Genomic DNA, 22,723 nt, shown 5'->3' on the forward strand with positions numbered 1-22,723 from the left:
AGCCTGCAAAAGTTATTACAGTGATATGGATCATGGAATTTTTCTTTTGCATGTTTTATTTTGGTCAACACAGCTATTAACTGAAGAGTTGTTCTGCATAATAAATCCACATTCCCATAACCACCTTATCAAAAGGAATTGGCCACTGCCAGAATAGGTTTTAAGGGATAAGCAGCCTGATACAAAAAGGGTATTCTTAGGTTCAGCTTTCTCTTCCCAAATAGGATCATGGTGATTTTTGAGAAAGCTAAGCCATACAGAGCTAAGTAAGTGCAATAAGAATGACACTCCATTTAATACTACAGAACTTCATTGTCAAGAAATTTGCAATGAATACAATAACTAAGGAGAATACAATAGCTACAAAAATGTTTAAAGAATGAGGTACTATCTTGCAGAGGAGGGCAAAGGAATTGTAAAATAATATTATCCAGTTACAAGGCTTAGTGAGATCCTAAATGTGACTAAACGTGTCAAAGTGCTTCCTTTATTCCCAAAGCCACACTCAGTATTAAAACGTACTAACTATGAAATAATACATCCCACAGTCAATAACCATCCCCTTATTTACCTATAAAAATGGTAGCTTAATCAACACTTTTGGTACTTAACTTAGCTCAAATATGAGTGAATCAGTTAAGAATGTCAAATGAATATTCATATTATTTCCATCATTTGTACTCATTACTCATGTATAATTCCAGCAGAGGCCAGAAAAATATTAAATGAACATAACAGAGTCTTTTACACGAAATAAAGCATAACTGTATTCTGTTTCTCATATACACTACCATGTGTTTAAGAGCCTGTATTCTTCCTGACACTCTATAACTGGGTTCAGATGTCATGATAACCCACGATGGGTTAAATCAGCCACAATGGCTTATTTAACCCATCATTGGTTATTGCATCATCTGTCGAGAATTTTTTAATATACGATGGCTTATTTGGCTGAAATAACATACTTTGATAATGCACGGTTTGCAGTAAGGGTTATTTAACCCACTGTGGGTTGTTGTGTCATCTGGCACTCACTGTGGCGTATTCCGATCGCCTACAGAGTTGGCTGGCAAGAGTAGCCAAAACTGCTGCGGCTCTGCTCTGCTCAAGCCTGCAGACCCCGTTTTCTGAGATCTGACAAGCAATCACATCCAAACAAGCACAGCCTCCCTGATATCGTACTACAGTTACAAAATGGCAGCTTTCCACTAGTACAATGACAGGCTTCCCTGATAGCTACTTTGAAATTGTGTAACTTGGGAAATACAAGAAAATAGGGGAATAGGGAAATAACGGCTCCCTTTTCCATGAAGAAACACAGTTCTGCAATTATCCACTACAGCATATAGACACTCCCCATGGGGGCACCCCACCTATGCAATTTCGCCCCATTCCCACTGTCAGGGAGTTATACCTCCCCCCCCCCTTTTTCCTTCTCTGGTCACTTTTTCATGAAGAAGCAACATTGTGCAATTATCCACTACAGCATCTGAAGGCTCCCCAAGAGGGCAACCCACCTGTGCAATTTTGCACTATTCCAGCAAACTGTCAAGGAGCTAGAGCTCCAAGCCCCCTTTTCCTTTTCTGGCCAGCCTTCCCAGATTGCGCGACCTCACTACAGCGAAATTACACAATCACAGACTTCCCTGATGTCACTGTGAGAATGCACATTTGTGTAAAACAAAAAAGAGGAAAAGATCGCTGTTCAGAACTCTGAAAATGAGCAAATTCAGAAATCTGCAAAAGTGCAAAGGAAAAATAAAAAAAATAAGGAGGAACAGAGGCAACTGCAGAATAGGAGAAAATTGGGAATAGGGGAAAACATGCTCCCTCTTCCATGAAAAAGGAAAATTGCGCTGTTATATGGGACAGCATTTGGAGGCTCCCCATGAGGGGTCCCCACCTGTGCAAGTTCGCCTCCATCTAACCGTCAAGGAGTTATAGCTCCCACCCCCTTTTTCCTTTTCTGTGCACTTTTCCCTGAAGAAGCAAAATTGCACAGTTATCCAGTCAAGCTTCTGGAGGCTCCCCCTAAGGTCACCCCACCTGTGTAATTTCACCCCATTCCAGCAAACTGCCAAGGAGTTGGGCAGTACCGCTCTGCTGCAGTGTGGGGAAGCTGTGTGTCAACGTTTGTCCCAATCCTGCAAAGTTTCAAGGGTTTACAGACACTACCCCCTTTTTGGCACCTGGGATTTTTGCCTTCAAACCCATAGATAATACAGGAGTAGCCGGTTTCAGCTGTCCCCCGTACCGCAGTAGTGCTAATTCATTGTCGCTATATTGCAGTTGTGCATTTAAAACCATAGGTGGTACTGCGTTCACCCTTTAAATGTTCAACTTCAATACAGCTATAGAGCGCTTTAGCGATATTGAGAACAGATGCGGCTCTGCCTGCAAAGTCAGGGGGATGTGCAATTCCATTTTAGTGCTATAGAGCTTTAGCTATTTTGAGAACACTAAAGGCGTCTATGGGGGAAATGCACAACTGAGGGTTTTGCAGGTGCGTTGGGTGCTTCCTGACGAGGGGAGCCTGCCTATGAACTTTTCCCCCGATTCTGCAAACCCCCAAGGTTTATTTATGCCACCCCGTTTTTGGTGCACCCGGGATTTTCCCACCTCTGGGATAATTGCTCAGGGTTTTGATGGTGCATCGGGTGCCTTCTGACTAGGGGAGGCTGTGTGTGAAGTTTGGTCCCAATCCTGCAGACTTCCAAAGGTTTATTTGTGCCACCCCCTTTTTGGAGCACCCCATGATTTCTCTCCTTGTAACCCCTGCTACAATGTAATGAATGGGTGAAACAGCACCACTGCCTGGGCGGGAGGACTGCAGCGGGACAATGGGAGGGGGGAGGTGTCAGATTAGGCACAGCATCTTAATAAACTATGCCCAGTAGCTTATTAGCATGGTTGTGTGGTGGGGCATAGTGGTCTACTTCAAAAATAAGCTACTTTGAGTAGCTTATTAAGCCCCCATACCTTAAAGTGACGTCTGAATGTAGCTAAAGGTTCTAAAATATCTGATGGTTTGATTTTAGGTATCTACCCACCCACAACCTGGAAAGAAGGGATCACATGCTTAACCAAGTAGAAAGGTTCTGCTGAAATAGAGATGAATACAACCTCAATAACCTCTCCTAAAAGTTACCATTTCAATGTGTCTAGACTAACGTTTCAGGCCTTTTTCCTGAGTGCAATTCAGATTGTGTACACCTTAGCCATTATTGGCTTCTCCATATTTGGTTTAGCCAAGTATTTTTGACAACAAACACTAATAATTTCTAGTTAACATAAGAATTAAAATCCTCTTTTCAAACCTGTTATAGGTTTAATATGATAATCTTAGCAGTATCCCCTAAACATTTTCAAAAAGAGTAGATGGGTTTCTTCAGAAGAGTTATAAAAGCCCATATAAACAAATGTTTTCTAATAAAGCAATTCAAAAGTGCTTGAAAATAAATACATCAATATAAGCCCCAAGAAGTATTTTTCCTCTTTACATTCACTCTAGTTACTTTCCTTTCAGGAACTTCTGTTGATTACAAAAAAAGAACCATTTCATTCCAGTACATGGTTATGCTTTGGGAAACTGTGCAAGGGAAAATATCACCAACACAAAACACACATTATACCTGAACTGCTCTTTACTGCCAAGAAGGCTGATTCGTTGTCATTTGAAAGCTCCTTTAAAAAAATAAAAAAATAAAAGACCGTCAAATTAATGATTCTTCAATGTCCTTCAAAATACTGTGCTTCTACTAAACAGTATGCTAAATCTCGCCAAATATTTGGAATAGTCCATTTCAAACTACCAAGTTTTTCTATAATGCTCTTAAGTGTTGTTCAACACATTCACTGTTCTATTTGAATCTTCACGGACGAGCTGTTTTTGTCAGTTTGGCCTTTGGAATTATTAAAAGTACATATTTGAAAGCAAGTGGGCAGATCTACATTACCAGAAAATGCTTTCCAATGTTTTCAGTCCTATTTATACATCTAAGCCAACATTTTACCATTGTTAGGAGCAAACCAGCAGAGGAGATTCTTCTATGGTTCTGTGCAAGAAACTTTGTTCTAGCAGGCTGCCTTCACTTGGACTACCTTCAAAAAAGATTATACAACAAGGTGTTTATACAGATAAGAGCTTCTCTTAAAATGGTAGTAGATCGATGTCACTTTTAATTAGCAAAACAAAAAGCTCTTCTGCTTTCTTAAGCAGAAAAGATTTAGATTAACAACAATTTTTCATTGCTGGAGAGATATTTTATTTTAAGATTTATACTTACCTTTGCCTTCTAATAGAAAGCTCAAAGTGCACCAGATAGTAGACACTTAACATAAGTCTACATAATGTGATGATTGATTGATTGAGTGACTGTACTTCAACACGGCCTTTCTGAGGCCAACCAAGGCAGTTTACAAAATTCAAAAGATAAAAGACACCTTCACATAAAAAAGTCATAAATTGTTGAAAACAACATTAAAAACCATAACAATTTAAAAAGCTAAGTTAAACAGATGTGTCTTGACCCCCTTCCTGAATGTAGAAAGTGAGCGGGCCAGTCACAATTCCAAACGGTGTGAGTTCCAGGGTTATAAATGTAATACCTTCAACTAAAAGCCTGAGAAAAATAAAAAGCAATCTACATCTGATATAAATGCTCAATCCATAAATGCCTGCCTATATTAAAAGGTTTTGGGGACTATGCATGTCTTCAGAAAGGTGTATGCTACCTGCCCACCACCATGCATTCAAAGTAACATGCATTCAAATAGTGATAATACATATCTACAGATATACACACCTGTGTGCGATCTCCCCCTAATAATACAAAGATCTAAAAAGGCTCTAACAGTTTTTAAAACTGAAGGGCTAAAAAGCCTGGGAAAATAAAAAGGTCATCAGCTGACACCCAAAAGACCACAACAGACGAGCCAGACAAGCCTCTCTAGGAAAGTCATTTCAGAACCAGGGTGCCACCACTGAAAAGGTCCTCTCCTTAGTAGCCACCCACCTCACCTCATTCTGTGGGGGAACGCAGAGAAGTGCCTCTGAGGATGATCTTAGGGTCTGGGCAGGTATATATGGAAGGAGATGATCCTTCAGGTACTTTCAGAGTCTCTCGGGGAGCTCCTACCTTTCTTCTGGCTCAAGAGAGGATGAAGCTCTTGCCAGATTTTAAAAATGTACTCACCAGTGCAAGGGTATTCCTGTACCCAGTGAATATAAATACATGTTCACATGTACACCTTAACCAGATTGCATTTTGAATGTCTACAGTTGGCAGGGGCATTTTTCTTCAGTGCCACCATACAGTCAGTATATACATGCTGTTCAACAAGGGGACAGTGCAAAAGGAGGGGAATCCCATGATGAGCAAGCTGAGAATACAACTTGTTCTTATCAACAGTTTCCCTGAAGAAAGCAATATTGTTCAAACTGTATATATACTGACTATTAAAAGTATGGGGGGGAGGGTGTTCCATACTTTGGTCTTTTTTTCTCCCCCTTTCAATTTTGGGGTGTGGCTCTCTTCTCTTTTGCTTCTTAATGTATGAATATGTACATTTATGTACATCCTAAGTAATTGTAAAGTTCAGTTTTGGAGGAAACTATTCTACAAGTGTGGTGCCACTACAGAGAGGCCCTGATCTACATTCCTAGCAGATATTGCATCCTGGCCATATGAAGCCCAAGCAAGGTATCTACCATAAATGGCCTCAGTGTGAGGGCATGTATGTTTCTTCACATTCAAATGGGAAAAAGCACTCCCTTATATAATGGGCCACAACACCTCATATTATGTCTAGAATCTAACAAGCAGGCCATTGCAAATAACATAGTACAGGCATTTTGTGTTCCTGGTGAACCACTCCTGAAACTAAGTGGGCAACAGTGTGCTATAGCAGCTGCAATTTCCCATTAGTTTTCAGGGACAGCTCCACATATAGTGCATTAAAATAATGAATCTTTGGGATTACCAAGCTATGAATGACAGCACATTCACTGTCTGAGAGAGAACCATTCCACGGCTCAGATTTCAGATTCACCAGTCTAGAGGTTTAGTCCCAAAATCTTGCAACAAAATTGGAGCAAATTTTGTGGTGCAGAATCCAAAGCTGGCATTGGAACTGTCCAGCAGGGTAGGAAGAAGGTGAGAGTCCTAGACTAGAGTTGCTGATAAAGCAGGGGAGCTGTTAAAACATGTATCCAGGCCAAGTCAGACTAGGAAGCTAGGGAAGAGGGAAGGTCCAGCTATAAATCAAGTGTTTTATGACAAAACACATTGTGGAGTACAGATCTAGATTTATATCCCTTTGACATATGCTCATATCATCATTGTGCAGAATTGGTCCTAAAAGGCAGCCTAAAAATGTTTTAAGTAAATAAATACTCATGACTCCCTCTAAGAAAGAACTCAAATAGCAAGTGCCAACACAATTGGAGCCCAAGTATCATTATGCTTGGGGGAACCCTGCATACTGCAGGGTTTGCAGAAGTACAATGAATCTTTCAAAAAAAGAAAAGAAAAAAGAACACCTAAAGTAGCAAATAATCCAAAACGAAGCCCAATGAGGACCAAACATGCTTAGTTGCAACAGAATACCAAATCTCAGATGGGAAACAAAAACAGAAAACCAGGTTGGGGGAGTTGACTGCACTTCTTATAGTTTCTAGTATCTTGGAGGCATAACTGGGTGGAACCCTGAACAGGAGAACGCCAGTTAGCAGATGAGGATCCACTGCAACGTTTTGTTACATTTCACACCTGCATTTTATATTAAAGCCCTCTGACTTCCTGATTTCAGTCTGACCTAGAGTCTGACATTGCCAGTCTAGTTTGGTGAGAGGCTTACGGGAACCTGCACATAAGGTCTACTGTCTGTTAAAGTTTGCTTTAAGTTGGAGACATAGTTTGTTAAAATACATTGTCTTTGTTATAAGGTGATGAAACTACTGGCTGAGAAACCACTGAATGTACATGTTGATGCTGACAGGATTAATTAGGATTTTCAGGAAAGAAGTTTCTCAACTGTTAATTTAAAGATTATCTGGTAACATGGGATGTGTATGTTTCCTGTTTAAGAGTTTAATAACCAAGAGTATTTGCTAATCATTGGTCTCTATTGCCTCCTGAAAACCCAAATGCAAAATTTTAATATGTAACCGGTGATTAGGGTACTTCAAATCAGGATATAAGTTGGTGGCTGAAACAATGAAAAGTATACGCTATATTTCTTTTAAATGTGACTTTCTGAATAAAGCTGACATTTTGCCTTTATAATATCTATATACCTGTCTGTGTGTTTGCTCTTCCATAAAGGAAGGAACCCTGTGTAGTCAGTTGAGCAGTCTAAGTCCTTACACCACGTGAGGATGTATCTCTATATCCATTTCTGATACATGTAACGGGAACTTGTCCTCATGAGTAGAAGTTAAACACTGAATATGCCATATGGAAGTCAAGTAGCAACAGAAGGTTAGGGAAATTAGAAAAATTGTGACAGCATAATTTGTAGCACTCTCTAGAAGCAGGACTTTGTAATGCACTTGAACGAACACATTTCATTTTGAAATGGATGATAAATACCTTTAAAGATTACTGTTCTGTACCATTCTATTATAATCTTCTCATTCTAAAGGCAAGAATTATATTAACTATGAATACCATTCTTCCACTAATTAAAACTGTATTTCATTATTTAAAGAGCAACAAAAGATTAACATTACTTTTCCTTTGTTCACAATGGAAATTCAGATCAAGCCTTTTGGATTTGTGATTGGACATTAAATTGCCACTAAATGGGTAATTTTTAAAACACATAACATTATGCAGTTTTAAATTCTGCACTGCCACTTCCATATAAATCCATAATCAGAATCTAAATGCTCCAGGTCAAAAAAATTTAATATAAAACTGTATTTGTTCTTCAAAGACAATATAGATTAAATTCAGTAATGTGATAGGCACTAAAATTTTACTAAGAGTTTTTGTGTAAACCTTTAAATAAATACTCTTTCTGCATTTTAATTTCTTTTCCATTTTTTAAAATTTAAACTGTTTCAGCATTAAACATTATGTCCTTTACTCCTTCTTCAGCAGAAGGGACCCCAGAGAATTTATAATTGCACTAATAAATCTATAATAGTATCAAGCAGTTATATTACAGTTACTCAGACTGAGTGAGATTTCTGAAATTTCTCAGGCCTCATCGTTTAGGGAAGAGACCATAGCTCAGTGGAGGAGCATATATTTTGCATGCAGAATGTCCTAGATTCAATCAGTGGCATCTCCAGTTTGAAAAAAGGACTAGGTAATGTGAAAGACCTAAGAGAGCCACTGCCATTCAGGAGAGGTATCTCAGAAGGGACGGATGAATAGTCTGACCTGGTATGAACTGGTTAAAATATTTAGTTTTAACCAGTACAGGCTTTAAGACATGTTTGCGCCCCAAGACAAAATTACACCTGCACCTATACATTTTTTAAATGACACACATGACGAATGAAGGCAGGAAAATAGCACTCTTCCTTCTATCTGCCAAAGTGACTGCTTCACCATGTTTCTTGATAAGGGTCACCCTTTGATCCTAGAACTTGGGGGGGACGGGACTAATACCACTTTATTTTTATTCAGAAACAACTATGCCTTGTGGCACCTTAAAGACAAATTATTATGGCATAAACGTCTGTGGACTAGAGTCCACCTCTTCAGATACAAATGGATTCTTGTACATTCAGTCATTCATTCATTCATTTATTAAATTTATTAATCACCCATCTGGCCAGCCACCCAACCACTCTGGGTGATGTACAAAGCATACAACAAAACAGTCTAAAACAATAAAATTCTACAATAAAAACATTTTCTAAAATAACCTAACTCACCCCAAATGCCTGCCTAAACAACCACGTTTTTAATGCACGGCGGAAGCTCATTAAATACATAAAACATTATGCCATAGTTAAGTTTATCAATCTTCAAGATGCCACAAGACACTTGGTTTTTGCATCAACAGACCAACACAGCTACTCTCCCTGGAATTTATCTTTATTCAGTATGCTATTTAAAAAGAGAATGAACCAGTGTGCTATATAGCAAGGGAGGACAGAATGTAGATCACAATCTAGGGGCACATCACTGGGTGGTTTGCAGTAGATCTCAAAGGATTTCTGACTGATAGGAGCAAAGGAGCTATGGTAAGTCTCTGCCATAGCTGGTCTTACCCTAACTGATTGTCTCTCAGCCTTAGTGTTCTTCATCTGTAAAATAGCTGTACTAATTGGCTGCTTTTGATCAAGTCTTTATTCAGCGCTGTTGGGCAATTTCAGAATGATGTGTTAGAATCCCTGATCTATGCCAGTATATGGTTTATGGGGTGCAGCAGATAACTGATTCTGCTCTTGAGACACAATTTTGTGTCTGACTCTGGTTGGTAAACCTGACCGTTCTAGTAAAAAACAAAATAGATCCTGCAAGCTGATATCTGTCCACCCTTGCTGTATAAGACAGAATGCTGGACGAATCATGCAGACGTAGATTCAAATCCCCATTCAACCATGAAATCCACTACATGACCTTGGGCCTGTCAGTATGTTTCAACCTAACCTACCTAGTAGGGTTGTTGAGGGGATAAAATGGGATAAATACCCTGTTCGCCGCAGGGTACCTCTGTGCTCCTTGGGGAAAAGGCAGGATACAAAACTGACAAATAAAATAAAATTGTAATGACTAGGAAAAGGTTATTTTTTTCCCCTTCAAAATGCTTAGCTTTAAATAGTGGATTGTATCCAATGTAATGCTACTGGCAAAAGTACAAGAGGTGGCATTCCTCTGGTTTCATGTTCTGCTGGCAATTATGCTAGCACTAGTAGAACAACCAGTGCAAGCAAAACATAATGTAATGAAGTAGTAATGAGTTGTGAAAGACCCTTCTTGCTTGCCCATCTTTGAGGGCAGTTAGGTGTGCACAGACTCAAGAGAGGGCCTTTTCTGCAGTAGTCCACACCTCTGCAACTGGTTGCCATCGGGGGTCCATCAGGCCCCATTCTTGCAGGCTTTCAGGAAGACCCTGAAGACCTACTTGTTTACTCTGGCCTTCCCTTTATGTTTTATTGGACTGTTCTGCTCTGTAGCTGCAATTATGCTGTAGGTTTCTAGTAATGTTTTACTGCTGGTGTCTGTTGTTTTATGAATGCTTGCCTGCCTTTTTAGTGTATCAGTCTTTTATTGTATGAATTTTAATGCTGTAAGCCGCCTTGGGAGGGCTTCTGCCCTGAAAGGCAGCCTAGAAATATTTTAAATAAAAGCACTGGTGCTACAGCTTGCACAAGTGAAATCAAAGTACTAATCTGAAACTTGCACAAGGATAAAAATGTGCTTCCACAAGTGGTATAAGCTTTACATTAGCAGAATGGAACCATTGGATACAACATAAAATCTTATATCTATATGACAAGTTGGGAGCTGCAGGGGTAAACTATGGGGAAGTTTCCCTTTTTCCTGTTCTATAGCACAATAATGCTGCAGTGCTCAGGTTTAGGGCTGAAATAGGTATCCCTGAGTCCTCCGTCATAGCACATGGATTACGGAGGGTCCAGGGCAAAAAAGGAGTAGGGGTATGCATTCCTAATAGTGTGTATCCCTGACCCAGATTTCCCTCCTACAGAGTCTTTTAAGCTGTTGGTCTGCTCCTTTTGTAGGTTAAACTGTCCCGAGGAAGGGTTAATTTGGATCTGAAGGCGTCTTTTAAAGTTATGTTGCTTTAGTCCTGGAATTTTATTATTTTAGTTCTAGTTCAATTTTTATTTTTATTTTGTATTGTATTATTTTTATTTTATGTGAGCCACTTGGGTATTTATTTACACAAAAAGAAAAGCTGGGTAAATCATCATTATAAAGCATAATCCAAACACTTTTTAAACTGAGAAGGGGCAGATCCCCCTGACAGTTTAAAAGATCCAGGGGAGGGAAGTAGAATTGGGGATGTATGCTGCCACCACCCCATTAGGCCCTAGTCTGAAGGAAAACAGCCACTTGCCTCTTAAACTGCAGCCTAACAGCCACTTGGCACACTGAGGGATTCCCTTTTTTTCCTTTAAAAAAGAAAACAATGTTTTCCTTTCCTGTATGCCTAAAAGGTATCCTCCTGTTATGCAGAGACTGTTATATTCTCTCTGGGTGGCCCCATTTCTCTGCCATACCAGTCAGCACAGGGCCATTCATTTCAGCATGAGAAGGAATGGTACACCTTGATATTTGGGGATATGGGTATAAATGATAAATTCCTAAAAATTATATTTCATAACAGCAGTATTGAAAGAACCTTCACCACAAGCAGGAAATACTAGGGTACAATCAAGTTGTTATGGCAACTAGAACTGTCAGATAGAGAAAAAGACAAAGAATATGCATAGTTGTAATCCTGCCAAAAACATAATCCTGTTATTAAAATCCATTAAAGAACTGACATTCCAACCACTAATCTTTAGAAATGTTTAATAGTGACGTTACTTCTAGAATCTCAGCTAGTGATGATTGAACTTCCCTGGACTTAATTCAGAATGGACTTCGCTAATACACGTTATTATTATTTTTTAAGCACCTCAAGAACATCAACTCATATTGTTTCCAAGCCCATCCTGAAGTTTGAACCCCATCAATTTCCAGAAAACTTCATTCGAAGCATGTTAGAGCCTGAACATGTCCCCCAACCCCCACAACCACCTGAGCCTTGCCCCTTCTCTCCCCTCAAAATGTACCAGGCAATGACAACAAACAAACCTCTCAGGAGACCCTCCTGTGAAGCCTCCATCATTGTCTATAACACTGAAATAGCAACATCCCAGATGCAAGGGATCCTGGGACGTGTAGCTTCTACCCACAAGTGCTTAAATAAGGTTGTCATGCATGCTGAAAACTGCATGGCTCTAGGTGGCCTTTTGTGATCAACAGTTAAGCTTTAGAAGATGGAAAAGAAAGAAGTGGTAGTGAGTAGTGATGGTTCCAAGGTAGGACCATCACTGTTTCAATTATGAGCCATTCCCAAAGTTTCATGGAGTTTGTGCTTGGCTTGTATAGATTGGGGGATTCTTAAGTGTATCTTTATGGACCTCCCAATTTCAAACTTTGGCAACACTAACCTGAACAACTACTGGGCTCCGATATTTATGCTACAAAATTGTGGTAAACATGAGATGATCTTACAAAATATAAGAAGCTGATTTTATCTTCCCCCTTTTTCAGAAGCTCCTACTGTAGCAGAAATCAGAGTCAGAGAGACCACGGAGTGAAGGAAAATGAGTACTTCTTTATTTAATGCGCGGGCTTAAGGCTGGAATCACTTCCAAAGAGCCAGAAGCCCCGAGGCATAGCCACACATTACTTTTATAGAGATGATGACACACAAGCGACCCTTTCTCCCACCCCCTCTCCTGTGGTTTTACAGTTGGTACAGTTGTTTATAGTACAGGAAATGGGCCATAGGACATTCTATCTTGAGAACAAGGATACAGTCTTGCAGTAAGCAAAAAGGCAAAATCATGACTGTGTTGTGCAATTCGGCTTGCTGACGGGGAAGTCTCTACATTGCTGTTCCTGCCAAACTATGCTAGCTCAGCAAGAACATAAGACCACTTAGTCTGACCCCCGACATGGCTGCTACATTCCCCCCTTAAATGCATAATTTTATTACAATTATAGCATTTCATCACACAAGTAGACATCTCAGTTGGCAAGGCATAACACAGGATTTTTATGGCAACTCTCTTACTTAATATCTTGTTGAGCTATTAAAGCATAGCGGGCAGCTGTTTTTGTGGCTGAGGCAATAAACAGATTGTTTAAGCAACGCATAAACCAGGGGATGCAGAGGCATAACAGTACCCCTACCACTGCTACTGGTAAAATCAGAACAAATAATGCTTTGAGCCAGCTGAGATCTGGAAGCCAAGAGGTCAACCAGTCGAGCCAATTATGTTGCTCTATTTTGATGTCAGCGACTATTTGGTGCAGTTTGTTGATCTGTTCATCTACAGCATTGCCATTATCAGTTAAGTTAAAGCAACAGAGCTTTGGGTGTGTCTCACAACCCAAATGATGAAGAAGGAAGAGGTAATCTATACCAGCTCTATTTTCTAGAACCGCACCTCTTAGATCACGCAACTTCTTTATTTAATAATGACAATGCTCGTGAGGTGGCATTTATACTTTTGGCCAAGCTGCACGCTAACCGGTTGATTTTCAGACCATCAGCCAAGGCTAAACCTGGAACACCAACTAGTGACATCGCTAAGGCCAATTTTTCCGAGTCAGAGTATAGCTGCACATGACTATTACAATCTTCACTCAGTTGCAGTGCTCGAGGCTTCCGTTGACGGATTTTTTTAGGCCACAGGGGAAGGAATGGCACTAGGCGACTGAGGCAACATGGTTGGTTATCGGACAAGTTGGCAGGAATAAATGACCAAGTGCGGGAACCACATGTCTAAAACTATCCATGAGGCAAAAGTATGTGGGCCTCATTAAAAGATATATTTTGAATTTCATTACAGTGGAAGGGGGGGACCAGGGATAGCTTTACATTTTCCGGAAGATTTTTGACAATTGGGCATTCGCACACACGTAGCATTTGTTCCAGCAACAATGGGGGTGCGTAAATTCTGTAGGGGGTAGGATCTTTGCAACCATGCCCCAATCAGCATTTTGGGAGTAAGTTAAACTTACACTATAAACTCTTAACATGGTATCTTTTGAATTCTTTCAGGATGGTTACAGACAGGTATTAGACGTGCTAATAAGCCTGTTTGCAGGTGTATCTTTTGGAAAACAAAAATACTTTATCCCAGTGATGTTAGTTAAGTGAAGCCAGTAATTATCAGCAAATTGCTGGGACAAACTACTTTCTCCAGGGGCAGGCCCCCCTTTTTTATATCTTATTAGGGAAACACAGTACAACACTACTAACACTACAACACGCATGTTTGATCTTCTTTGGGATCTGACCGTACGCCAGGCAGCTATTCACCTGGCTAGCTGCAGCAGGGTCTAGTCCCCTTCTTCAATTCTCCAGGTACAGGTCTGACCGTACGCTGGGTGGACAGTCTCCAGGTGTGCCCACAGTAAGGTCTAGCCTGAGTCTTCTTACTGCCTTTTCAGAATGATTTTTAAAGGATTTTTAGGATGTCTGTTTACAGTCCATTCCTCTCCTTTTGCTCTCTTGACTCATGTCTAATGTATCTAGGGTTTAATTCTAGCTACTTTTATAGCTGTGGGGGTGGAAAGTATAACAGTTTTTGGTCCTCTCTATCTGGGAGTCAAAGGGTCATTTTTCCCTCTTTAACTCATACTTTATCTCCTGGTTGGAAAGGATGAATCTCTGTAATGGGAATTGGGGCTTATTTTCTAAGACAAAGCGATGCTGGGCTTGAAGAACTTTGCCCAGTGTTTAGACTTCTTGTTTAAGGCTAACGTTTGCTTGCTCTTGATGCTGCTCCAGTGTCAATTATGAAGTCAATGTCATGGCCGCTCACAGTGGCAATGACTAGGGGCTTCCTGGGGCTGAGATTAAGGGGGCCCGGTTTGTCTTATTTAAGACTTTTGGCTTTAGCCACTTTAATGAAGGGGGCTTCTTTATACATTTTTATAGACCCCTGCTTTCCAGTTTGGTTGCTAACTAAGCTGTCTCTTCCCTCGCCCGTTCTGGCCCCTTTGGTTTTCTCTTTCGTGTGTTTGATTTATTTTATTTGGGCATTCACACAACCAATGTCCATCTTGTCCGCACTGGGCACACTGGTTTTTTCTTAAGAATCTTCTGCCTCTGCCGGGTCTTTTTCATTTCTTCATCTACGTTTTCTTGGGCCTCTAGGTCAAGGGGGGCATACTAGCGATAGGCATTTAAAAGACGCTCCAAGTACGCTCTGGGGGCTTCAGTGGCACCTTGCAGCACTTTAGATTTTATGATATAATTTTTTCAGGCAGCCATTAATCTTCTTCGGGGAGGCGGTGGGGTGATTTGCAGGACTTCAAAGGCAAGCTTCCCAGTTTGTTTGTATTTGTAAATCCCAAGCTTAAAACAGGACATGATGAGGTACAGGGCAGCCAAATCTTTGCTTTGGCACGGGCAACAAATAACTCAGGTTAGCTTTCTTCGCTGGGGTCTCAAACAGGAAAACAGTCTTAATTTAAAGTTGTACAGATTTCACTGTTTTTCAAGACAGTTACTCCAATATCTTCTTTTCTTCTCAATCAGATTGGGTCTCCCAGCTTACACAGTTTATTGCAGCTTCCAGGAGCATGGTAGTAGCGTAATTTTGGCTTGGCCAGGAACATGCTATCTGGTTTCTCGGTCTCTTCAGCACACACACTCAGGCAGTTTAACACTGGACACTCAAATCAGTGAGATTTCTTCATTGCAGGGAATCCCACGGCAAAAGCTTAATGGTTACGCTCTTCAGAAATCATATAGCTGATGGTCTACAGGCTCTATGAAATTCTAGGACCGTTCAAAGCTAAACACGGCTACCTTGACAGAGATTTTCATCATGGTCTCTCCGCTTCATTCTGCCTTGGGACCGTCCTATGGCACACTTTCCACTCGAAGAGGGGTCTAGCCTGTGCCCTGGGGGCTGATTCTTCACCTTTATTTCATTTTGCGCCTTCATCTTCTGGGTCTTCATTTTCAGTTTCCATTTCTTAGGGATTTCATCTCAATTAGGCGAGGTGATGATGTTGCACAACTCACAACGTTGTGGGCAATTCTCTTGCTGCCCTCCCGGCGCACTAGGCTAACGGTTAATTCTTCGGCCTCACACTCCCACGCTTCGTCAAAAGCCAGGCTGTCTTGAAACATTTCTCTGATTAACAGCCTCAGATCTTGTTCTTTTTTTTCTCTCCTTGAGCTTTTTTGCTATTCTCTCTCTCTATTCTGAATCCTTTTAAAAAAAATCTTTTTCTTTTTGTTTTTAACATACATCTCAAGGGGGTGCAAGTCTTGCTTCCCCCACCTCCCATAGCCTCTCTCCTAAGATAAAGACAGACACAAGGAGGGAAAGGGGATTGGTCAGTGAGTAAGGGGTCTCACTGGCCGACACAAAAGGAATTTCACACCACACACTTTGCTACTGGCCTGGGCACCCGGACGGTCAACGGTATGTGTCAGAAACCGCAGTAGCCACTCACACAATCATCAATCTCTCCACTGCATTCATATGTCCCTGCCACCCACTTTTCCCACTTTTCACTAGAGCGGAAAAACGGCTTCCCCAGCTTCCTCAGCTTCCTGCTGAGTCCTGTCTGCGCTGAATACTGGCACCCGCTCGGGGGTGTGATCAGGCCCCCCTTCTACCCGCAAGGAGTAGGTTCTACCAACAGTGACCTTTTTCTTAAGGTGGGGCCCTCTTTTTTTCTGCCCAGTGGCCTTTCTCCCTAAAGGCGGGGCCCACTTTCTACTCTATATACTTGCGTTTCTCCTGAAGGCTTCCAATGTGGGTTTCAACTCAATTGCAGCTGCGATACAGGCAGGGCTCAAGTTCCTTCCTCCGCTTCCCAAGGTTCTCTTGCTGCTCACTGCCGTTTGGGCGATCCAGGCGCAGGCCTTCTCCTGTTCACCCGACAAAAAGGTCGGTGGCGCCAAGAAAGGGAGGCATGCACCGAGCTCTCCCTCCCGGTGCGGCGATAAAGAGCAGGCAACTGCCACCTCTCTGTCTCAGAGCCTGCCACATCCGAGTCATGGCACCATTTACGTAGCAGAAATCAGAGTAAGAGAGACCACGGAGTGAAGGAAAATGAGTACTTCTTTATTTAATGCGCGGGCTTAAGGCTGGAATCACTTCCAAGGAGCTAGAAGCCCCGAGGCATAGCCACACATTACTTTTATAGAGATGATGACACACAAGTGACCCTTTCTCCCACCCCCTCTCCTGTGGTTTTACAGTTGGTACAGTTGTTTATAGTACAGGAAATGGGCCATAGGACATTCTATCTTGAGAACAAGGATACAGTCTTGCAGTAAGCAAAAAGGCAAAATCATGACTGTGTTGTGCAATTCGGCTTGCTGACAGGGGAAGTCTCTACATTGCTGTTCCTGCCAAACTATGCTAGCTCAGCAAGAACATGAGACCACTTAGTCTGACCCCCGACATGGCTGCTACACTACTACAGCTGAATCCCCAAGGCCATTAAGATTTAGTTTGTTAATGTGGTAATGAATGATTGTCCTCCAGGGGTGTACATCCGTACCCCCTCCGTAGAAAGATGTCTGCACCTGGCATCTATCAATGTTGGAAAAAGGCCTATGTAATGTTAACCGTAAAGGTCAGAAATGGAAGAGAGGTAGCAAGGATTGAGGAAACCATCACTCCTGTCCCGATGAAATGTTTGCTGGAAAATTGAATAGAGTCGTACGTGTATATTATTTATAAATAAATATACAGATATTGGGGGGGGGTGCTCAAAGAAATTTTATTGATAGGGGTGAGAGATCAAAAACGTTCGGAGACCACTGGTATAGACCACTGATACGTATGGCAGCAGGGAAGATAGGAATCTCATAGAGAGTGATTGTTACGTGTCAAAGGGTCACATTATTCTGTTTGTTAATATAAAATATGGTGGCCATTTTGTCTGTAGCTATGCAGACAAACTTGCCCTACAGAAGAGAGGGGGAAAATAGTAGGGCTTTATGGGCAGCCAACATCAAGGCAGTTTATATGCATCTTTGGTTTGTGGGAAACCATGCTCAGTTGAAAAATTTGGCAGTGGGATCCTCGTTCATCTCTGGTAACAGCAATTTCAGAGGTTGAAGCTAGGAGGGCAGTCCCGGAAGTAGGTTCCACTGGCGCTGCTACCAATGTAGTGAAGCCAGTATTACAGGAGAAATCTTGAGAAGTTTGGACTGATAAGTCTGAAGTGGGAAAAAGGTACAGAGAATCCATAGCTGGAGGGTACACATCCTGGGTTGTACACACAGACTCATGATGGTGGCAGCTAGCCAGGCATGTTAGCATAGTGTAATGCATCCTGCCCTGGTTTTTGATCGGCAGTCAAGATTGTTTCTTGAGGTATTAATCTGCTTGGGAAGACAAATGCCTTCCAGTGAACAAAGAGGCTGAAGGTATCACAGATGCATATGAATAAGGCATCTTGGATGACTCCTCTGAAAAGGGTGGTGAGTGATCCTAACAGGTGCACCTATCCAAATGATAGAAATTGTAATACAAACACCAAAATACAGATGGAACATAGAAGTACCTGTCCTATTCTAGACTGTAATGTCTGAGATCTTTATGTTGTCTTAATGGATGCCATTTAGAGCCCAAAAGGGTAGTTGGGCCTTGGTGGGCAATAGGATCAATGAACTTCCTAATAACCAACAACTCAATAACCTTTGTAACCCTAAAGGTCTTGATCCTAGAAATGCAAAGGAGCAGACTTTACAGTGAATGTAATCTGCTAGGCAAAGCTGGTAAATGCCTCTACAGAACAGAATGAGGAGCAGGAGGAGGGTGTCTGAGCTGCTGAAAAATCTGTGCCATCATTGCTCTTGCCTTCTGAAAAAGAAGCAACTACCTACACATCCAATACAATGTGAGTTATGCAAACTCCCTCTGCCACTGCACCTGCAGGAGGAAGAGCAAAGGATCATATCTACTCTGTGGCAGTGTTAGCATGATTTATTGAGCATAAGAGCATCTCGGACAGTATGGACTGAACTGAGGAAAATATGTAAGAAACAGTCATGTTTCAAAACAGTTTTATATTTTAGGCAGGTGGCAGGCAGGTCTTGGGAAAAAAGTAACAGGAACATGCAACAGGAACATGTCCCAAGTTATTATTCCTCTGACACACATTCATCCCAGTCACATTTCTCAATTTCTCTTTAAGAAAGGAGAAGGAAAGAGAAAACTGCTGGGGAGAAAAGTATTTAAGCAGAACATTAATCTGACCAGACTGTATTCACTGTATTGAACCATGTGCATTGCATGTGACCAGCAAATGGTGTGAAGGTGCACATGTAATTCAAACTTCCCCACATACTATGTTCTGAAAGTGAAGGGAAAGGGAGCCAGAGCCAGCTCAGCCTGGAAAGGTACAGGAATAGAAACCTGCTGGTCGATATAAAGAGTTTCTTCACACCAAGTCAGACCTCTGGTCCACAGCCCAGTATCATATGGATGTATGATGCTTCCTAACCTAGTTACCTGATGTCTGGGACCTTATTTATTTCTTCTTTTTCAATATAGAATTGTATAGAATTCAAAGCTCTTTAACAAAGATTATATTTACTGTAATGCTTACACAACAAGCCTGATACATACATCAGTATTACTGCCACCCGATATTGCAGGTGAGAGGCTGAGAGAGGACAACTTGCAGAGATGAGATCTGAACCACAGACTGCCATCACATCCAGTCTATATCTTACTCTTCTCCCAAGGAGGAACGAGTGGATTGCATATGGTTCTCGGGCAATTTACACCTAGACATGCTTAGCTTCAGCAGAAGAACTGTCAAGTGCACCTTCAGATGATTCTGATCCACTACTGAGCTCTGGCAACTTCTTAATCTAAGGTTGGGTGACGGAAGAGGGTAGGACACAAAAGAAGCCTTGAGTGTGTAAGTTCGCTCAAAGAGGGCTTAAGATGAGGAAGGGATAGAAAACGGAGAGAAGTTTGAAGTTACCAAAGAGCATTGGAAGGCAGGAATGGGTAGAGCCAACCCTCAGTGCCAAATTCTGGGCCTACAGCCATTAATGCTTAAAAGATAAAATGTTCAGGATTAAGAGACACTGCAGACTAGTGTTGTGTGTTCTAGGCAGATACAGTGTTGTGGATGAAGGAGATCCTACTTAAATATTGACCATCTGGTGAATCTACTTTTTTGAACACATTATAGCACTGGGGAGAAAATGACAAGATATTTCTAAATTAGGGTTGAGGGGAGGGGGAATTCAGCCCCAAGCCACCAAAGAAATATATTCTGGTTTTCCAGCTGCCTCCAGTACTCTTCATCAGTGTTACTAATCAACCGTGCAACCCCTTCATGAGGATTGGCCATGAAGAGGAAGGCAAGATGCATAAAAAGTTAGAGTACCGTTCAGAATCCTCTGCAGCACAGTGGTGTGTGTGTCTCCCATGTACTACTTCTGGCCAAGCTAGTGCCTCTTCACATTCTAAAACTGCTCACTTTATCTTTGTATAGGAAATGTCACCAGCTAGGTTAAAAGCAACATGTGAGAGACTTATGCTCTTCTTCTTACCTGGTCAACTGCCCTTCACCAAATGAGACAGCAAACTGGATGTATTTGGTATAGTGTAGAATCTCACTTCGTGGCCCCATTCTGCTTCCAGCCCCAACTCTCTACTACACAGCTGAGGAAAGAACTGTTGAGAATATTGCTGGCTTACCCTTTCCTACAGGCCCAGGCAAAGTCTTCCCCAAACTACCCATTTAAAGTTGCCTGCAGTTAGCATATTTGCTGAAAAGGGATCTATTTTGCTAGTTACAGTGACAAACTGCACAGTCAAAGAACGTTTACAAGAAAAACTGAACATATTAAGGGACACCACCCTTCTAAATGACTACAGGGAGAATCCATTACTAAATGTTAAGCTCTTCTACTGTAAAAATGTGACTGCGTTTTTAATGCAATATCTACAGCTACAGCCTCTTCCAGTCTGTTTTGTTTCACTTCATTGTTCTTTCCACTTTATGAAGCCAAGTTCTTGTTCCATTTCATCATGGATTATTCTTCCAGGTTTAAAGAAGAGGAACAGATTCTCCCATCCAGACTTATGTTCTAAAAATAATGTTAAGAATGACTGATTTTGTCATAAAACAATTACACTACAATAAACTTACCTTAATATCTCATTTTAAAAACCACTTGACCTCTGAAGGCTTCATCTGTTTTTATAAACATTTACTGATTTCCCTTAGACACAAATATCTGTACACAATGTACAGAAGACTAAACTGACTGTTAAAATTACAGCTTTAAAGACAGATTGAATTTAGTTGAACGATAATCACATATTCAATTCACAGAGTAGAACTACTGCAATTGAAATAGTGAATAATTGTCGTATAGAAGCAATACTGCCCCCCCCGCCCCACAGAATAAGGACTAAAAAAAAGTTAGAGGTTTATTTTATTTGTTTTAGCTGCAACTATTCACAAAGACAAAAGAACTGAAACATTTTCTTCAGAAAGCAATGAGCCCCATCAAATTTAAATCACAAACATTCCACTTACCCCTCTCTGCATCCATTTACATCATATATGCGTGCACACACACACACACACGCACACAGAGAGAGAGAGAGAGAGAGAGAGAGAGAGAGACCATCTGTTATAAACACAGTAAAACACAAAGCATTTACTGGTAGTTTATAATCTTAATAGTGTTTCAAGGAACACTGGAAAAAGACAAACCCTATAAGGCCATTCTGCATTCTCCCCTCCCACCACTTTTTTAATTGTCACTCTCCCTACCAATGATCCCTCACAAGCCAAATCTTTTAGATTTACTTTATTACATTATTCATTTTAAAAAATCCCACAAAATCAGTTTCCTACTGCCAGAGACATTTGTCTCTTTAAGACTGGGTCACCAGCACATTCTGCAAGTTAATTTGCAAAACAGACACCTCAGTGCAAGGTGGACTTTTCCATGGCAGGAGCAGGATTTTCTGCCAGCTTAGACAAAGGGCTAAACTACACGCTACATTAAATATACAGCATGCAACTGATCCTCACTCTTTTATTTACTTCTGTGTAAGGATGCAGAGCCCCATTCCAGATGGGGAACCTCACACACGGGAAGGGGAGGTTTAAACCTTCCCACCCAGTCATATTTTTTCTTTAATTTTTTTTTAGCCCCCATGCAGGGGGATTAAAGACAAAAAGCAGCTGGGTAGGAAGGTTTAAACCTCCCCTACCCACATGCCATGGTCCCAATTGAGATCAAGGCCCCACATGCTTTCACAGAAGTAAATAGAAGAGCAAGGATCAGCTGCATGTTGTGTATTTAACACAGTGTGTAGTTTAACCCTAAATGAGAATGGGATCTAGGAAGCTATTTTTGCAGTTAAAACTATGTTATAACCCATTCCAACTAATCAGAGGAGGAAGAAAGCTAAGCCAAAGGCATAGTTCAGCATCAGAAAATGCAGATGTTCATCTTAGGCCAAATTCAGGTTCAAGTCACCCTAACAGCGCCCTCAATTCTACCCTTAAGCCAACAATTACAAGAATGTTCATAGCTAGGAAACATCATCAGTTCTGAAGTGTCAGATTTTCAAGTCTTAACAAAGAGTTCCACATGATTTCCCCAAGATTTACATGTGTGCATGCATGCATGCATACACACACACAACACACACACACACTTACATTTTATTCTATGAGTATGCAAACTGTCTGTAAACACATGTGTGACATGGACATCAGAATTTTCCATTATTTCAGAGCCTCCATCCAGCATACACAAAAATCATAGTAGTGATCCCAGTCATATCCTGTGTTCGCCAGAATCACATGGTCTGCAGAAGTGTTTGTTTTCATAATTGTACACAAGCCAGCCCAGCCTCACGTACACAAAAACTATATTGTGTACTCTGATTTATTTCAAGAGCCTTTGACCGTATGGCTCTTAAAATAAATCACGCAAAAAGATGCATGGAGGATAGGTTTAGATCAACAGCCATCAATAATTATGTGGA

The 22,723-nt window shown here is 41.1% G+C and overlaps 1 protein-coding gene across 9 annotated transcripts in view; it reads right to left on the reverse strand.

The window, feature by feature from the left end:
* Window positions 1-22,723, reverse strand: part of AVEN (apoptosis and caspase activation inhibitor) — a 184,285-nt gene that overhangs the window by 66,842 nt on the left and 94,720 nt on the right. The window contains exon 4 of one of the 9 annotated variants that reach the window (XM_084844871.1): window positions 3,633-3,684. The exons of the other annotated variants lie outside the window; for them this stretch is intronic. The gene's annotated coding sequence lies outside the window, so the exon portion shown is untranslated. The remainder of the gene's footprint in view (window positions 1-3,632; window positions 3,685-22,723) is intronic. 9 annotated transcript variants of the gene reach the window in all.

The sequence above is a fragment of the Heloderma suspectum genome, chromosome 1 (genome assembly GCF_057233095.1).
Source record: "Heloderma suspectum isolate Gila_16-S chromosome 1, 16-S_ref, whole genome shotgun sequence".
Taxonomy (NCBI): Eukaryota; Metazoa; Chordata; class Lepidosauria; order Squamata; family Helodermatidae; genus Heloderma; species Heloderma suspectum.